Consider the following 19,794-nt stretch of genomic DNA (forward strand, 5'->3'; position numbering starts at 1 on the left):
CAATAAGTAAGCAGCTTGGTTTGAAGAAATCAACTGTGGGAGCAATTATTAGGAAATGGAAGACACAAGACACAAGATACAAGACCACTGATAATCTCCCTCGATCTGGGGCTCCACACAAGATCTCACCCCGTGGGGTCAAAATGATCACAAGAACGGTGAGCAAAAATCCCAGAACCACACGGGGGGACCTAGTGAATGACCTGCAGAGAGCTGGGACCAAAGTAACAAAGCCTACCATCAGTAACACACTACGCCGCCAGGGACTCAAATCATGCAGTGTCAGACGTGTCCCCCTGCTTAAGCCAGTACATATCCAGGCCCGTCTGAAGTTTGCTAGAGAGCATTTGGATGATCCAGAAGAAGATTGGGAGAATGTCATATGGTCAGATGAAACCAAAATATAACTTTTTTGGTAAAAAGTAAACTCGTCGTGTTTGGAGGACAAAGAATGCTGAGTTGCATCCAAAGAACACCATACCTACTGTGAAGCATGGGGTGGAAACATGCTTTGGGGCTGTTTTTCTGCAAAGGGACCAGGACGAATGATCCGTGTAAAGGAAAGAATGAATGGGGCCATGTATCGTGAGATTATGAGTGAAAACCTCCTTCCATCAGCAAGGGCATTGAAGATGAAAAGTGGCTGGGTCTTTCAGCATGACAATGATCCCAAACACACCGCCCGGGCAATGAAGGAGTGGCTTCGCAAGAAGCATTTCAAGGCCAGTCTCCAGATCTCAACCCCATAGAAAATCTTTGGAGGAAGTTGAAAGTCGGTGTTGCCCAGCAACAGCCCCAAAACATCACTGCTCTAGATGAGATCTGCATGGAGGAATGGGCCAAAATACCAGCAACAGTGTGTGAAAACCTTGTGAACACTTACAGAAAACATATGACCTCTGTTATATACCCTTTGTTGGCAATGACAAAGTATTGAGATAAACTTTTGTTATTGACCAAATACTTATTTTCCACCATAATTTGCAAATAAATTCATTAAAAATCCTACAATGTGATTTTCTGGATTTATTTTCTTCTAATTTTGTCTGTCATAGTTGAAGTGTAGCTATGATGAAAATTACAGGCCTCTCTAATCTTTTTAAGTGGGAGAACTTGCACAATTGTTGGCTGGCTAAATACTTTTTTGCCCCACTGTATACTATATACATGTTTTTTTTATATATATATATATATATATTTTTATAAAATCGGCCGATTAATCGGTATCTGCTTTTTTGTCCTCCAATAATCGGTGTCGGTGTTGAAAAATCTTAAATCGGTGACTTCTACTGTATTCTGATGTTGACTTAATTTCGTCATAATTCCAACACCTTTACGCAAAATGAAATGATGAATAAGGTCAAGGAACCTGTCAGTTCCAAGTGCAACATCTTTCTTTTACAAATTTACAGAGCTATTTGAGTAATCCGTTTGGATAAGGGAATTGTACATATGACAATTGTTTTAGATCTATTTTACCTTATGATCCCTGGAGACAAATGTGAAACCAGTCATATTTCAGCAAGCTAAAAAGCATGTCAACATGACAGGTATTTCGTACTCTTTTCCACAGTGCCGTTATTCAGAATTCTAATTGTAGGCCTTAAAGCTTCATCATTTGTGGGTCTGAAATTTGGATACCCAAGCTGAGGCTCTAGCATATGAAACCCTGTGCGCACTGACAGTAGCTGCGAAGCTACCGAGTTGATGTATGCACTCTAGAATTATTTATTTACATGGCCGGACATTTTTGTATTTAAAAAATATATATTTTATTTCTATCATATTAAATACTAGCCGATATCAGTAGCCACCATCAGTAATACCCACAGAAATAAGCCTACAGTGCCTTCAGATAGTATTAACACACCCCTTGACTTTTTCTAAATTTTGATGCGTTTCAGGCAGAATTTTAAATGGACTAAATTGAGATTGTGTCCCACAATACCCCATAACGTCAAAGTGGAATTATGTATTAAAAATGTAAAACGGAAATGTCTTCAGTCAATAAGTATTCAACCTCTTTCTTATGGAAAGCCTAAATAAGTTGAGGAGTAAAAATGTGCTTAACAAGTCACATAAGTTGCATGGACAATGATGTTTAACATGATTGTTGAATGACTACCTCATCCCTGTACCCCACACATAGAGATGATTGTAAGGTCCCTCAGTTGAGCAGTGAATTTCAAAAACAGATTCAACCACAAAGACCAGGGAGATTGCCGGAGAGGAAGGAAACAACTCAGGGACTTCACCATGAGGCCAATGTTGACTATAAAAAAGTTAAGAGTTTAATGGCTGTGATAGGAGAAACATAAGGATGGATCAAAAACATAATTACTCCACAATACTAACCTAAATGAAATACAAACAGAATAGAATACAAACATTCCAAAACATGTACGCTGTTTGCAATAATGCACTAAAGTAGAACTGCAAAAACTGTCCTGAATACAATGCATTATGTTTGGGGCAAATACAACACGTCAGTGAGTACCACTCTTCGTATATTTAAGCATGACAGAGGCTGCATCATGTTATGGGTATGCTTGTCATTGACAAGGACTAAGGAGTTTTGTTAAGGATAACACTAAACAGAATAGTGCCAAGCAGGCAAACCCCTAGAGGAAAACTTGGTTCAGTCTGCTTTCCAACAGACACGGAGACACATTCACCTAATAACCTAAAACACAAGGCCAAAAATACACTGGAGTTGCTTACCAAGAAGACATAGGAACATTCAATGTGGCCTAGTTACAGTTTTGACTTAAAAATGTATTGAAAAAATCTATGGCAGGACTTGAAAATGGCTGTCTAACTTGGATTGTTTGTTGATCATTGCTAAAGTATTTTTGTTAAGATAGATTCTCTTATACTTCCTCAAATCACATTCCTATCTCCTATAAACTGTGCATAAGTAAGTAGTCAAGCCCCGAGTGAGGTTGGTGAGCGTGTCAGATGGACGGCGCCGTCCCCTTTCGCCAGAGTGCATAAAAAGCCTTGTTAACAGAATGAACATTCGACCAGAAAACATGAGATGTTAGCTACATGTTTGAAACTTTGAGCCTCAACGCGAGGGGAAGAAAAACTAATCTTCCTTTAGACCAGCTAGACGAAAAGATGCAGCCCTTTTCCATAGTGGTCTGAATCCTGAATAATCAACGAGGAGGAAGAGGTGACAAACTACCTTCTCAGAAAATCACTGGTACAGCTGATTAGCTGCCCTTAGTCAAATATCTCAAAAACTCTTCAAACCATCCCATCCTACTACTAGTCTCAAATCACCATAGTAGGCTACTCTTATCACCCCGCTGGAACCATCGGCACAGCTGGAAAATCTTCAAATAAGCAGCTTCAGGAGCCAATGGCAGAGAACTCTTTAGTTCGGTTTAGGACTACACAATGGACAAAGGCACCCAAATGTAAATACATTAATGATTTCTTATTACAAACGGGCGGCGGTTCGTGTGCAAACTATATGATTGTGAGAATAGTTCTAGAATATATGTCATGCTCTATCTCCGTGTGTCTGTAAAACACCATGTCGCGTCAGTCCACTAGGGACTTTCTTCTCATGTATCAAGTGGGTATGTTATCCTGTTATTATTTAGTTAGCTAGTAAATCAATAATTAAAGAATTTTCTGTAGTACTGAATAATGAGCAAGGCTGGGGTTTTTGCAAATCCAAGAAGGTTACAACTGGTCAGAATAATGATAAGAGGTAATGATTAATAAAAACTGTCTATCGATGAAATAGATATACATTTATTTTTAATTGAACCTTTATTTCACTAGGCAATTCAGTTAAGAACAAATTCTCATTTACAATGACGGCCTACCCCGGACGACGCTGGGACAATTGTGCGCCACCCTATGGGACTCCCAATCACGGCCGGATGTGATAAAGCCTGGATTTGTACCAGGGACTGTAATGACGCATCTTACACTGAGATGCAGTGCCTTAGACCGCTGTTGCACTCGGGAGCCTTATAGAATTTAATTCGGGAGACAGTAACTCTTAAAACAACCTCTTCCGTGGTGCCCCAAATCCTATTGAGTTAATTGTTGCATGATTAATATTTTTTTTAATAATAATAAATTGGGCAACAATTAAATGCAGTTAGTTGATTTAATAAATAACGTCATCAGATTAACATAAGTAGTCACGACAATAGCAGTTTAAACCTGGAGCACGGTTCATGACGACTGGATCGTTGTCATCACAGTTCCGAAATTAGTGAGGATTATTAGGGTAGATTTATAGGACTGCTGTTCAACCCCTATTGTACCCTTTTCTCACCTTCCAATATTTCATGAATTGAACACGTAAACGTTCATGATGAATCAAATCGCTGTTGACTCCAATGCTTTCCACAGTTATTTCAAGTTGGCTGGTAGTGGATCTCTACTCTGAATAGATCATTCCATCTCATCCCACAGATGCACCATTGGATTGAGATCTGGTGACTGGGCAGTAAACTGAACCAACCGTAATTTTCTTGGAACCATTCCTGAACAATCCTAGCCTTGTGGCATGAGGCATTATCCTGCAGAAAAAAATGAAGGGATGCACCTGATTGGCAATGATGTTCAGATATACTGTGGCATTCAAATGTTGCTCCACTTTTATCAAGGGGCCCAATACGTGCCATAAAAACACCCCCCCCCCCCCCCCCCTATTACACAATCACCACCCTGCAATGTTGACATGGATGCATGTACTCATGTGGTTTTCTCCATGCCCTAGTCCTGCTATCAGTGTGAAACGGCAGGAACCAGGATTCATCAGACCAGGCAATGTGTTTCTGATTCTCCAGTATTCAGGGTTTTCTCTATTTAGCCCACTGCAACCACAGTTTCTTGTTTTTGCTGAAAGAAGTGGAACTCTAAGGTCATTGACATCCATACCCCATTTGTTGTCAAGGTACAATGAGTTGTGCATTATTTTATTGTTTTTTGGGCACCAATGTTGTACTGGACTGTTAGTTGACTAACTGTACAATTGTGTCAGCCTCCTTTGTTGGAGTGGATTTAACAGATGACAACAATGAAGGATCATAGCTTACACCTGGATTCACTGGTCAGTCTGTCACAGAAAGAGCATGTACACTGATTGTACACTCAGTGTATATTCTAGTGTATAATTAAAAAGTTAAAGTATTTAAAGGGATGGTTTTAGATACATGTACTGAAAACACTATTGAATGAAAACTCCACAAGAAAATATGTTGGCCAGCAAGTGGGAGGCTTTTCAGAGATTCAATGTAATTGATTTAACGCCCGCAAGGGAATCACACCTGAAAAGCCCGTTATGCACCTGCATAAGGTAAGTCTGAATACCAACTACTGAGAAGTGCCTAGGAAAGGTGTGCATAAAAAGGTGTACATTTCCTAAATCTGCATCGGGTCCTAAATGCATAAGGATTACATGTATTTTGTGGCATGAATGATGGATTTTTGTTGATGTTCTTCTCCTACTTACTCTGCCTATTTCCCAATCTCTCTCGCTCTCCCTCTTTTACTAATGTCCTCCTCACACATTTTCTCTCTGCGGAACAGATCTTTCCTGCATGCTAAGAAATTGTGGGGTCGATTTCCAAGAATAACACGCTCCAGCATGCACCCACATGTAAAATTCCTGGAACAAAGTTAGTAGAGTCGGTTTTGTATTTTATTTCTAGCCTAAAAATAAAAACCTATTCTGAAATCATGCAGGAACTACGTGGTTTTCAGCTATAGTGAAATCCATTGCATGATCACCAAAATAGACTATACAAAAACTGCATGAATGCACCACCAGAAACAAAATCAACTTAACCCATTATAAGGATTTCGGATATAGCTAAGCCCAAACACCAGCGAATCCAAAGTAAACATTTAGTGAAGTGAAGTGGACAGACTGCTTCGGTTTCAACATGAGCAGCTAATCAATGAGGCAGGATCGAGGGAGGCTGCCCTCATTATGAAGTGATTAAGAGATAATTTGGAACAAAAACCACTGCACCTTTAGCCCCACTAGGACTGCGTCAATCAATAAAGTGTATGTGTGGCCAGCACCAATTTACAGGAGGGCTTGTTTCGTTAACTTGCATTCTATGAGAAGATGAGCAGCAGAGTAACAAGATTGTGGCAAAATATGTTGCTTCCTGCAAGTAGCCAGTGGGAAAGTGTTTTGATTCAAGTTTACTGATACCTGTTGGTACTGTATTAGAGGTCGACCGATTATGATTTTTCAACGCCGACACCGATTATTGGAGGACCAAAAAAAGCCGATACCGATTAAATCGGACAATTTTTTAAAGATTTATTTGTAATAATGGCAATTACAACAATACTGAATGAACACTTATTTTAATTTAATACATCAATAAAATCAATTTAGCCTCAAGTAAATAATGAAACATGTTCAATTTGGTTTAAATAATGCAAAAACAAAAGTATTGGAGAAGAAAGTAAAAGTACAATATGTGCTATGTAAGAAAGCTAACGTTTCAGTTCCTTGCTCAGAACATATGAAAGCTGGTGGTTCCTTTTAACATGAGTCTTCAATATTCCCAGGTAAGAAGTTTTAGGTTGTAATCAAATCAAATCACTTTGAGAAGTTTTAGGTTGTAGTTATTATAGGAATTATAGGACTACTTCCCTCTATACCATTTGTATTTCATTAACCTTTGACTATTGGATGTTCTTATAGGCACTTTAGTATTGCAAGTGTAACAGTATAGCTTCCGTCCCTCTCCTCGCTCCTCCCTGGGCTCGAACCAGCAACAACAGCCACCATCGAAACAGCGTTACCCATGCAGAGCAAGGGGAACAACTACTAGAAGGCTCAGAGCGAGTGACGTTTGAAACACTATTAGCGCACGCTAACTAGCTAGCCATTTCACTTCGGTTACACCAGCCTCATCCCGGGAGTTGATAGGCATGAAGTCAAACAGCGCAATGCTTGACGCACAACGAAGAGCTGTTGGCAAAACGCGAAAGTGCTGTTTGAATTAATGTTTACGCGCCTGCTTCTGCCACCACCGCTCAGTCAGATACTTGTATGCTCAGTCAGATTATATGCAACGCAGGACACGCTAGATCATAACTAGTAATATCATCAACCATGTGCAGTTAACTAGTGATTATGATTGATTGATTTTTATAAGATAAGTTTAATGCTAGCTAGCAACTTACCTTGGCTTACTGCATTCGCGTAACAGGCAGTCTTCTTGTGGAGTGCAACGAGAGAGAGGCAGGTCGTTTTTGCGTTGGACTAGTTAATTGTAAGGTTGCAAGATTGGATCCCCCGAGCTGACAAGGTGAAAATCTGTCGTTCTGCCCCTGAACGAGGCAGTTAACCTAGGAACGGTGGATTGTCATTGAAAATAAGAATGTGTTCTTAACTGACTTGCCTAGTTAAATAAAAAGGTATAAAAATAAATAAATAAAATCGGCGCACAAAAAAACGATTTCTGATTGTTATGAAAACTTTAAATCGGACCTAATTAATCGGCCATTCCGATTAATAGGTCGACCTCTATACTGTATGCATATAATAGTATCTCAATGCCTGAATATTGCCCTTGAGTTTGTTAATGGTGCATTGGGGGCTCTGGGGGATTGTGGGTGTTGCAGTTAAATGTGAGTTTAAAAAAGGCAATGGTTTTAGTCATCGCTCAGTAATCCTCAGGGAGGATGAGACTCAATGTGCAAATGAAGAAGTAGCTACCTCCTCAGATGAAATATGCATGAAAGGGAAAGACTTTTCATCTCAACAGGATGTATTTCTTGCCCAAAACTCTTCTCCCTTACCAGCCCTGAGGGTACCGAGCACAATCTTCCCGTCACACTAATCAAACAGCCGCGTGTGTGTGTGTGTGTGGCCAATCTCTTTTGAGGAAGACAAAGAGGTAGTGGAATCTAAAAGGATTACTCAACTGCAGATTGTAATTCTGTGATTTGGGAAGGTGTTTCAAACAAACATAGACAAGCCACTCTGACAGCATGATTTACATACTAATATAACACAAATAAAGTAGGATGAAAACATTTTCACATGTAAATACTTTTTTAAGGGTTGGGAAACTTTTACTGACCTGAATACATAAATGAGATACTGCTGACACAGGTTACATTCCCCCTGTAATTGCTGGAACCCTTCCACTTCAGTTCATGGAGCTTAACCAGACAGTTACCCAGCATTCTCGGCCCGTGGCTGCTGCAGGTTAGCTGAGCAGCCTAAGACCATGTTTGACAAGGGGTTAACACTGCTGAAAAACGCTTTATAAAACCACAGGAAGACAGCCAGTCTGGAAAGGAGGACCGAGGCCTGTCACTTGTCCAGAGTGTTCTTTTTTCATTCTATCCTTTGGTTGAACTCAACTCTTTTTCCTCCCAAATTCACGCACTCACCAGCTCTGGTATAATTACCTGTAAAGTGCTAACCGCTGCGGTGTGACAGGAGGGCAGCCATCGCTCGCCTGTTTTTTAGAATCAGAGCTAATTACTGCCCTGTCAAGGACTCTATTTAAATGACTGCTACTGATGGGGCTAATAGGATAAAACAGTGTCAATATTGAACACAGTCAATTAAATCAGACATTTATTTTGGGCACGCAAGTCCTGGTATGAGTGCTGAAATTAACATAGGTGATATCATGAAAAGAGGTGATATTCAAACCAATACTAGAAAATGCAATAAATCATGCCAAATCTATGATGACCAAATACAGTGAAGCTTAGCATTGCAATGAGGACTCAGTAAAACAAGTTTCTGCATTGTGAAGAGCAAACGGCTGAAACACAGTAAAGTACATTCCCCCTACTGGTCCCGGACAATGACTGAAGACCCCCTTCAGCTGTCATGGCAAAGCCACGAGGCTTTCCTAAACCCACCATTTGTAATGCTTGATGCTACATGTTAATGTGATTTTCTCCCATGGTCCGTTGGAGGGGCCAGACCTGAAGGCCAAAGCCTGGTGGTCTCAGCAGATAGCTGGGACAGGCCTGTCCCGTGTCAGCCTTGGGTTATGGATGATGGGGAGGCTCTGGGGCTGACAGGTAATAATTCACTCCCCAGGGTTCCGGAACCCTTCGCTGAACAGAAGCAGGCAGGCAGGCAGGGAGGGTGGAAGACTGCACGGCCTTGCAAAACCCTCCTTTCCTTATTCCCCCCCTTTCCACTCGCCCCTAAGCCAGATATGGGGTCCCCATCAGCTGCCATGGGTAACAAACTACCATCAATATGAAATATGAGACGCCACAGTCCAGTGCTTCACTCCGGTGCAGGGCCAAACAAAGTCCCATATGCTGGGGGTGGGAGGCGAAGATTAACTGTTGCTTCTTCAAGCCAAACATAGTCACACTGCCCATTATTTAAACCCTAGCAGCCTTCCAGTGCCGTAGGTAGTACTTCAAAGTCACCTCAGACATATTGGTTACTGTCAATCCTCTACACTTACAAAAAATATACTATAAAAGTCATATTGATCTCAAAATGGAAGTTATCAACACAGAAGGGACAGATCACAGTAATACAACCACTGCAATTGATGTGCCAGGGCATCTGGGGTCTCTCAGGTTCCTAACCGAAACCATTCAATATAATATTATGGATAGTATAATGGTACCGCAGTCTTCTGCAGAAGACAGTTGACTCAAAAGACAGTTGCTTCTCTAAACAGTACAGTAACTTGAGTCTGGGCCAGTTCTGAAGTGTGTTGGAACAGTTGGAGAGGCAGCAGAGCTGGATGAAGGAATATCTGCATCATAGGGGTGACCGTGGGCTGGGAGGTATAGGCTGTACTGTACGTCCCACAGGACCATAGTCCTGGGCCGGAGCCTATTTCTGCCCTCATTACCCCGCAGACCATTATAGAGACACAGCCATCCACACGTCACAGCCCAGCACAGCCCTGAAGCAGACCTCCCGTCATTTAATACAAAACTACAGCTCCATCGGAAATTGGAAATAAAATTACACCCTAGTCTAAATGCACCATTAGCCATGCTAACCGAGCGCCGGCTCTTTCAGGGCTGAAATGAGAGCCGGACAACATGCAATTTGGGAGCCGACAGAGAGGGAATGGGCTGCCGACACTGGCCTCTCTCAGCTCCAGTCATTTACAGCCATCACCCACCAGCCTGCAAGACCTGAGTTACTTATTGAATGGGGTTGTGTAATAAGAAAGCGGAGATGTGTGTTTCTGGGAGGTAGAAAATGAGAAAGCGAGAGAGCAAAGTAAAGAGTTCAGAGAGGGCATACTGGTTGGGTAGGAGTTACAAATAATATGATAACCTTATTATTCAAAAATGACAAAACCAGAAAAAGCTACAAACCTGTAGGATATTCCAGCTCTGGTGAAGGGAAGCAATAGCACCGCTTGTTGATTAGGCTATGACATCTAAACGACCTACTGTATAACAGTACTGTCATTTTCTCTGACAGAGCAGCCTAGCCCTGACGACAAGGACCTGTGAAAAACTAGGATACCAACTACAACTTTGGTTTCCTTTTTAACATGTCAAAGATGTGGGTGAATATTGTTTTTAATAAAATATCTGCGGCAAGAAGCATTTAGAAAGGAGAAAAACAACCTTGTTTGTACTGTAAGATAATGATACCCTAGAGCTGGTGAGTTTTGCACCAGATTAACATGAATATTTACATTTCTTCTAAACTTTGGAATCTAGACACAGTAATCACACATCACCAAAACTATTATGGAGGGGAAACACAGTGGCATTAAAGATGTGTCTTTATGTTAGTTGTGCATGCTGCCAGTGGCGTCATGACCATCGGGGGCACAAAGGCCCCCTAACATGTCACGTTTTGAAATTAGTCGTCTTCATTTCTAAGCCTGTGTTTTATCATAATTATTTATAAAAAAAGATCTGTCAGCGGTATTTTACAGAGGGGACACACTGATTGGACTAGGCAAAGAATACCCCTCCCCCATTCTCCCTATTAAGTGGCCCCTTCCCAGGTGCACTGAGAAAAGTAAGGTAGGACACTATACCCTAGTGCGTGTAGTATCGTCAGGAGGAGGAGGAGGAGGAGGAGGAGAGAGTGTACAGTAGAGTGACACACAGCGTTGGATTTGATTTTAGCTGACGGTGCTGGGTCGAAGGTATGTTTTTAAATGAATGTGATCAAGCTATGTAGCCTATTGATTTCTTCTTCATGAATACATAAAACAAACATTTTCTGTTATTTGTCTGCTTCTACATCGCTTGCGGTTTGGGGTTTTAGGCTTGGTTTCTGTACAGCACTTTGTGGCATCAACTGATGTAAAAAGGGCTTTATAAAAACATTTGATTGATAATACTAGCCACCTAGCAATTTTATGAAATTGGATTTAGATAGCCAGCTAGATAGATTCCCAATCTCATATCTAGCTACCAAGCCATGTCAGGCTATCAATTAAATTGGATTAGCTTGTCTAACCTGCCTGCGGGCCAGGTTGCTAGAAATGATTAAATGTACAGAATAAGACTCACAATCCTTGACCCAGATTTGAGCAGAACCCACCCCCCACACACAAGTACTTCATGCCATACTTTGGTCAAGATATTTGACTTGCAGATATAAGCCTACTAAAAGCTTCTCTCTGTTGGGCATAGCTGAGAATGGTTCTAAAGAGCATAAAAAGAGCCTATTTTTGTCTCAATCCAAGTCTGTAGGCTACACACAGACTGTCACCCAGACCTGTACCTTCAATGTCCTCCCATCCGGAACTATTGGACATTATTCTTCTTTGACACTATATTGGCTATTATATTTTGGCTAGTGTTTATCAAAACGCATTAAACTACATGAAAAAAAATCATATCAACATGTAACTCGAATCACTGTAGCCTGAAAATACAGCTAGAGGCTATACATATGTGCACAAACTCAAAAACCACAAAACAATTTAAGAATCAAGTTAATCAGCCTAAACATACAATCAAAGGATTCATCATTTGTTTCATTGCATTAGGACAGACTGCAGTTGTGGAAAATTCAAAATCATCCACAACTAAAATCCCCCAATGCGCATTTTAATTAAGCTGCTGTCAAAATCACAAGACATTGCTCTATAATATAAAGCTGGTGAACCAAGTAAGGAAAATCTAGGTCTACAACAAGTTTGTCATACCACACAAAGGACTGCGAAATCTGTGAAATTACCCAACTCGATACATCTTGGCGCACGCAGCTACGCATTTCAACTTACTCTAACTGGCAACAATTTTCTACAAACGCGATCTGGTATTCACCTTGTTCAAATGGCTCAATGAGATTCTATAACAGCGTTTGAAAGACATGTTTGGTTGCAGGTCTATTATATAGCCTACTCAAGTCTCATTTTAATGTATGTAAACTATAGCCTACACAAATACAAACAGACGTCCGTCTGCACAACGACAAAACACAATCATATAGCCTATCCAAATACGGATAGAGTATTCATAGTATACTCTTTTTGCATATTTATTTGCTGACAAATGCTCTTATCGCATGCATTTTGCTGAAAAGATGATCGAGCTGTAGCCGATGGTTTAGGACAGGGTTTCTCAATCTCGGTATTGGGGCCCCTCCTGGGTGCACGTTTTGGTTTTTGCCTTAGCACGACACAGCTGATTCAAATAACTAACTCTTTATCAAGCGTTTATTATTTGAATCCGCTGTGTAGCGCTAGGGCAAAAAACAAAACGGGGCTGGAGGTAGGTGGTCTAAACTGGCCAAACACGTTATGAATGGTAGATCTTCCTATAAGTACCTACTAAGAACTAGAAGACGACATCGTTTTGTTTTGAATAGCCCAATGTCCTCTATGTACTATGTAGATACTGGGGCGAACTTGTGGCACCACAACATAATCCGATGCGCAAGTGAAATGTAGGTACAGCAACCGAGACAGTCAGCTAATGGAGAAAGTGCCGTAGTATAACTCTTACCTTTTTCTTTCGTTTTGGCTATCTTGTTTCGTTGACAATAATTTGATTCTTGCAGGACAGAGACCAGTGTTACAGAAGCGTTGAGACAAGATTAGTTATTTTTTTCCAAAAAGGCTCGTATTCCCAGAGCGCGAAAGAGCGCCCTTTGTTATGACAGAGACCCGCGCACGCTCGAGCTGGACTGCAATCACAACATACTTCACCCAGCGAAGAGCAGCGTCGGCGAATACACGCCCAAATGTGTTGAATTGGCAGCCAGTCGGTCCAATGGAAAGGGGGTGGATAGTACCAGACCTTGTTTGAGACGTGTTTTGTTCAAACCTTTTCTTTTGACTTCTCCCTCCACATCTCATTTTTGTCCAGTTGTTGGATACCTACACATTTGGATCCTTGCAACCCGAGCCTGCAGCCAGTCTCTCCGCCAAGGGTATTTAAATCGAGATATCATTGAGCTTCTTTCTGAAGGAGGTTACTTTGCTCCACATATAAGAAAACTGGAAAAAAAATACTTTCATTCTGTCAACAAGTTTCTTCTCCGTTGCCTTCAGTTATTAATAGTTGTCCAAATATCAACTAGCATGGACCTAACTTACTCCATGTTTTGCTCATACATCCCTATAATTACAAACACCGTGCCGTTTTAATAGCATTTAGATGTTTCACATTAAATATGTGTAATAACTTCCTTTGTATTGTAATAATGGTTAAACAGTAAAACTGTTCTTCTACAGATTATCAACAAAAAAAACAAAAAAGCGGCGCACTTAGTATAGGCTGCACAGAGCCAATAGTCTATGCATTTCATTTCTGTTTTCAGTAGGCCTTTTAGGTTCAAAATGTGTGCAGCCTATCATACAGTATGTTAAGGTGCTAAGTAGAGCTGTCCTGTCTATGTTGACAGGCAGGGAATTAGGTAGGAGGAATACAGAGTGCATAATGAGGGAACCAGTAGGGTTAATTGGTGAAAGAAGTTATACTGTGTGAAGCTATTGCTCCCCTACTGGGGGATTCTACTGATCTGCATAGCCTTGCTGATCATTATAAATGATCCAACTGCAAATCACTGTCTAGTGGAGATAGTAATCATGTAGATAGACATTATTAAATATTCCGGTCACATCCTGTCTTTTAGATAAAAAAAATATACACTTTTATTTATCACAGATGTCAGCTGTTAATGAGATTTTATTTTTTATAGCTTCTTGGTTACACAAATAACAGATTAACTTTAGTTTTATTTTGACGGTTTGTATCCACTCTTAACATGCTTAGTCATGAACATTTCATTGGGTTCAGGGCGGCTGGAACCACAAAAAATGGCCGATCATTTTTGGTGAGTTTAGGGTCAATGCTGATAGATTTACTCCAGTCATTTCTCTTAGCAGTGAAATAGAGTCTGTGAGCCCGGCAATTGTGGTAAGGTGCCTTCAGGAGTAAGGAGAGGACAAGCTCCCAAGTCCACGATCTGAGTGGCATGTTAAATCTCAGTAGGCACATGTTCAGTGTCAACTTTGCCAGTAGGGTTTTACTGGTTTTGGCAGTCTAAAATAAAAGAGCTGTTCCACTTCATTTTCTCATTTTTAAGTTCAATAGGGCACCAGCGGAGTTTCATGATAGTGTGTAATACATACATACCAAATATCTTCAAAGCAGGACAAAATGTACATGACAAATTATTACCTCTCACTGGCACAGTTTTCAACCCTTACCAACTCACCTTCTTGCGTGAGTAGGCAACACATTCCTGGTAAGGTTATTAGAGAACTAGGTTAAAGATATCCAATCAATAACATCACGCTATCTTGCCACACCATGGGATTGCAGAAAACAGACACACTGTATTTCTCCTATGCCAGCAAGCAAAATAAAATAAATGCCAAGAAGCACTGGCTGTTATCAAAAAGACAAGCATTCTAAAACTGGTCCAGCAACATATTGACACTTTGAGCCAATGGGTGCTAAGTGAGGAGAAAGCATGTGAGCCCATCAGCACAACAGCTTAATTAATATAGACTTGCGTCCATGGGAATGACTAGAGGACTCTTGTCCGGATGCAATGTATCCATATTACCATGAGGCTCTTTTCAGAGGGTTGAGAAAGTGAATGGCATTGAAAGTACAAGGTAAAGCATCTTGAATAATGCTGATAGTGATACTCCGAAAGGACACTGTGTTTGCATGCTGTGAGGACTGAATACCTAAGGGTCTTCAAATCTTCCAAGGAACAATGCCATTTGAGTGTCAACTCTGTCGTTAACAGGACATGGGTGTAATGCCAGCTAGCTTATACTGTCCAGAGCATTTGAGAGCAGACCGAATGGACTGTGATTCTTCTCTCTCTCTCTCTCTTCCTGTCAACACCTCCAGTGCCTAGCCTCAAACAGCTTACTGCTGGTCTGGGTCTGTCACAAGACATCTTCTCCACACTGTCTACACACACTAAAACATATAGACACATGAACTACATGTGAACATGTATGTTTTTGATTTATACATAGGAAAATATGCTCATGCCGGCACACACAGAGTATACAGTTGAACTTGGAAGTTTACATACACCTTAGCTAAATACATTTAAACTCAGTTTTTCACAATTCCTGACATTTAATCCTCGTAAAAATTCCCCGTCTTAGGTCAGTTAGGATCAACACTTTATTTTAAGAATGTGAAATGTCAGAATAATAGCAGAGAGAATGATTTATTTCAGCTTCTATTTTTTTCATCACATTCCCAGTGGGTCAAAAGTTTACATACACTCAATTAGTATTTGGTAGCATTGCCATTAAATTGTTTGTCTTGGGTCAAATGTTTCAGGTAGCCTCCCACAAGCCTCCCACAATAAGTGGGTGAATTTGGCCCATTCCTCCTGACAGAGCTGGTGTAACTGAGTCAGGTTTGTTGACGACCTTGCTCACACACTCTTTTTCAGTTCTGCCCACAAATTTTCTATAGGATTGAGGTCAGGGCTTTGACAACCTTGACTTTGTTGTCCTTATGCCATTTTGCCACAACTTTGGAAGTATACTTGGGGTCATTGTCCATTTGGAAGACCCATTTGCGACCAAGCTTTAACTTCCTGACTGATGTCTTGAGATGTTGCTTCAATATATCCACATAAAGTTCCACCCTCGTGATGCCATCTATTTTGTGAAGTGCACCAGTTCCTCCTGCAGCAAAGCACCCCCACAACATGATGCTGACACCCCGTGCTTCACGGTTGGGATGGTGTTCTTCTGCTTGTAAGCCTCCCCCCTTTTCCTCCAACCATAACCATGGTCATTATGGCCAAGCAGTTCTATTTTTGTTTTATCAGACCAGAGGATATTTCTCCAAGAAGTACGATATTTGTCCCCATGTGCAGTTGCAAACCGTAGTCTGGCATTTTTATGGTGGATTTGGAGCAGTGGTCTCTTCCTTGCTGAGCGGCCTTTCAGGTTATGTCAATATAGGACTCGTTTTACTGTGGATATAGATGCTTTTATACCTGTTTCCTCCAGCATCTTCACAAGGTCCTTTGCTGTTGTTTTGGGATTGATTTGCACTTTTCGCACCAAAGTACTTTCATCTCTAGGAGATAGAATGCGTCTCCTTCCTGAGCGGTATGACGGCTGCATGGTCCCATGGTGTTTATACTTGCGTACTATTGTTTGTACAGATGAACGTGGTACATTCAGGCGTTTGGAAATTGCTCCCAAGGATGAACCAGACTTGTTGAGGTCTACAATTTTTTTTCTGAGGTCTTGGCTGATTTCATTTGATTTTCCCATGATGTCAAGCAGAATGGCACTGAGTTTGAAGGTAGGGCTTGAAATACATCCACAGGTACACCTCCAATTGACTCAAATTATCTCAATTAGCCTATCGGAAGCTTCTAAAGCCATGACATAATTTTCTGGAATTTTCCAAGCTGTTTAAAGGCACAGTCAACTTAGTATATGTAAACTTCTGACCCACTGGAATTGTGATACAGTGAATTATAAACTAAATAATTTGTCTGTAAACAATTGTTGGAAAAATTACTTGCTTCATGCACGAAGTAGATGTCCTAACTGACTTGCCAAAACTATAGTCTGTTAACAAGCAATTTGTGGAGTGGTTGAAAAACAAGGTTTAATGACTCCAACCTAAGTGTATGTAAACTTCCAACTTCAACGGTATATAATTCATCCTGTTAACACAGGATATACCCTGTTTGTAACACATGACAGGAACACACACACACATTCCAATCAATGCTTCTGTGGACGTCATGCCTTGCTGTGTGGGTGTCATCATCTTCTCCTGTGCATCATGTGCTCACCCTTCCAGGAGCCTGGTTGCAGTAAACAGCAAGTGACATTGTTGTCAGAGTAGGGAGTTATAACAACGGGAAAAGACTATCTGTCAGGCTTATCTTTTCTCGTTTGTGTTCAATCACCAGAAAGAGCCAAAACTTATAGTATCGTGCTTAACAGGACAGTAAAATGATCAAATTCAAGCACTTATCAGGAGAACATCCCTGGTCATCCCTACTGCCTCAGATCTGGTGGACTCACTAAACACAAATACTTCGATTGTGAATGATGTCTCAGTGTTGGAGTGTGCCCCTGGCTCCCCGTAACTAGATAAAAAACAAGAACATTGTGCTGTCTGGTTTGCTTACAGATGGACCACAGAGTTTCTAAACCCAGAGACGCAACATGGCGAGACTTCCGGGCATGCTTGCGAAGCAGACCAAGCAGTCCAGACCAGGGTTTGGGGTTTGAGAAGTCATTGAGAGAAGTGAAAAATTATTAGTTGGCTGTGAATTATCTTGAAATCTAAAGGCACAACCTAGTCTGTCTTAAGTAAACGAACAACCTTGCGAAAGTGACCAACTGACATGTCAAAACAAACTTAATATCGAAGGAGTGCCTTTGATTTCACGGCCTGCACATGCGCAGTTCGATGCGAGATGACCATTAGACCCAATGACTTGTTTCTGAGCATGAGCTTAGCGAGCCAACGTCGCCATGACATCGCTTACAAGCGTGATCTGGGATTTCTATTGGATAAACAGTTTTAGCCTGTCTTCATACTGTACTGTTTTTGGATGTATTATGCAGAAATCACTAAAATGTTAATAGTTTTTCTAATTTCAGTTTATGTGACAAAACAAGCAGTCATCCTGTAGACTGTAGAGAATCACTGTACCATTTTAACCACTGTTAAATATATTTTCCCTTACCAAAAATATTGTATTTTCAGCTCTTTGAAGCTAGTGTACAAAAAACTGAAAGTATAAAAATGCAAAAGGAAACTTATGAACTGATACGGTAAGCATAGAAATAGCGCATATAGAGCAGATCTACTGCTTCTTAGACTTGCTTGTCATGAGAATGAAAGGCCTATAACTCACATTTCTATGTGAATTTGGTCAGGCACCTAAGTTACATATTGTAGCTTTCATATAAGGAATTTTAAATAATTTATACATTTACTTGTGATACTTAATTAATTGCTAAAATATACTTAAATTTTGATGCTTAAGTATAAAAAAGTTTCAAAAGTACCAGTCAAAAGTTTGGACACCTACTCATTCAAGGGCTTTTCTTTATTTGTACTGTTTTCAACATTGTAATAATAGTGAAGAAATCAAACTATGAAAAATGGAATCATGTAGTAACCAAAAAAGTGTTAAACAAAATCTATTTTATATTTGAGATTCTTCAAAGTAGCCACCCTTTGTCTTTTTTTACCTTTATTTAAAGGTCAGTTAAGAACAAATTCTTATTTTCAATGACGGCCTAGGAACAGTGCCTGTTCAGGGGCAGAAAGACAGATGTGTACTTTGTCAGCTAAGGGATTCGAACTTGTAACCTTTCGGTTGCTAGTCCAACACTCTGAACACTAGGCTACCCTGCTTTGGACTCTCTTGGCATTCTCTCAACCAGTTTAATGAGGTAGTCACCTGGAATGAATGTCAATTAACAGGTGTGCCTTGTTAAAAGTTCATTTGTGGAATTTCTTTCCTTCTTAATGCGCTTGAGCTAATCAGTTGTGTTATGACAAGGTAGGCGTGGTATACAGAAGATAGCCCTATTTGGTAAAATACCAAGTCCATATTATGGCAAGAACAGCTCAAATAAGCAGAGAGAAATTACAATCCATCATTACTTTTAAGAAATTAAGGTCAGTCAATGCAAAACATTTCAAGAACTTTGAAAGTTTCTTCAAGTGCAGTCGCATAAACCATCAAGCGCTATGATGAAACTGGCTCTCATGAGGATCGCCACAGGAAAGGAAGACCCAGAGTTCCCTCTGCTGCAGAGGATAAGTTCATTAGAGTTACCAGCCTCAGAAATTGCAGCCCTTCACAGAGTTCAAGTAACAGACACATCTCAATATCAACTGTTCAGAGGATACTGCATGAGGCCTTCATGGTCGAATTGCTGCAAAGAAACCACTACTAAAGGACAGCAAGAATAAGAAGAGACTTGCTTGGGCCAAGAAACACGAGCAATGGACATTAGACCGGTGGAAGTCTGTCCTTTGGTTGATGAGTCCAAATTTGAGATGTTTGGTTCCAACCACCGTCTTTGTGAGATGCAGAGTAGGTGAATGGATGATCTCTGCATGTGTGGTTCCTACCATGAAGCATTGAGGAGGTGTGATGGTGTGGGGGTGCTTTACTGGTGACACTGTCAGAGATATATTTAGAATTCAAAGCACACTTAACCAGTATGGCTACCACAGCATTCTGCAGCGATACGCCATCCCATCTGGTTTGCGCTTAGTGGGACTATCATTTGTTTTTCAACAGGACAATGACCCAACACACCTCCAGGCTGTGCAAGGGCTATTTGACCAAGTAGGAGAGTGATGGAGTGCTGCATCAGATGACCTGGC

General features: G+C 40.7%; 1 protein-coding gene across 8 annotated transcripts in view; it reads right to left on the reverse strand.

The window, feature by feature from the left end:
* The window catches only part of LOC110514498 (semaphorin-6D), a 155,759-nt gene extending 142,408 nt beyond the window's left edge, over window positions 1-13,351 (reverse strand). For 2 of the 8 annotated variants that reach the window (XM_036972497.2, XM_036972455.2), the window contains exon 1: window positions 12,928-13,351. The gene's annotated coding sequence lies outside the window, so the exon portion shown is untranslated. The remainder of the gene's footprint in view (window positions 1-12,927) is intronic. The other 6 variants (XM_090229027.1, XM_036972463.2, XM_090229026.1 and 3 more) reach the window with 3 other exon arrangements.
* Window positions 13,352-19,794: the final 6,443 nt, after the last annotated feature.

The sequence above is a fragment of the Oncorhynchus mykiss genome, chromosome 3 (assembly GCF_057628025.1).
Source record: "Oncorhynchus mykiss isolate SJ-2025 chromosome 3, ASM5762802v1, whole genome shotgun sequence".
In the NCBI taxonomy this organism is placed as follows: Eukaryota; Metazoa; Chordata; class Actinopteri; order Salmoniformes; family Salmonidae; genus Oncorhynchus; species Oncorhynchus mykiss.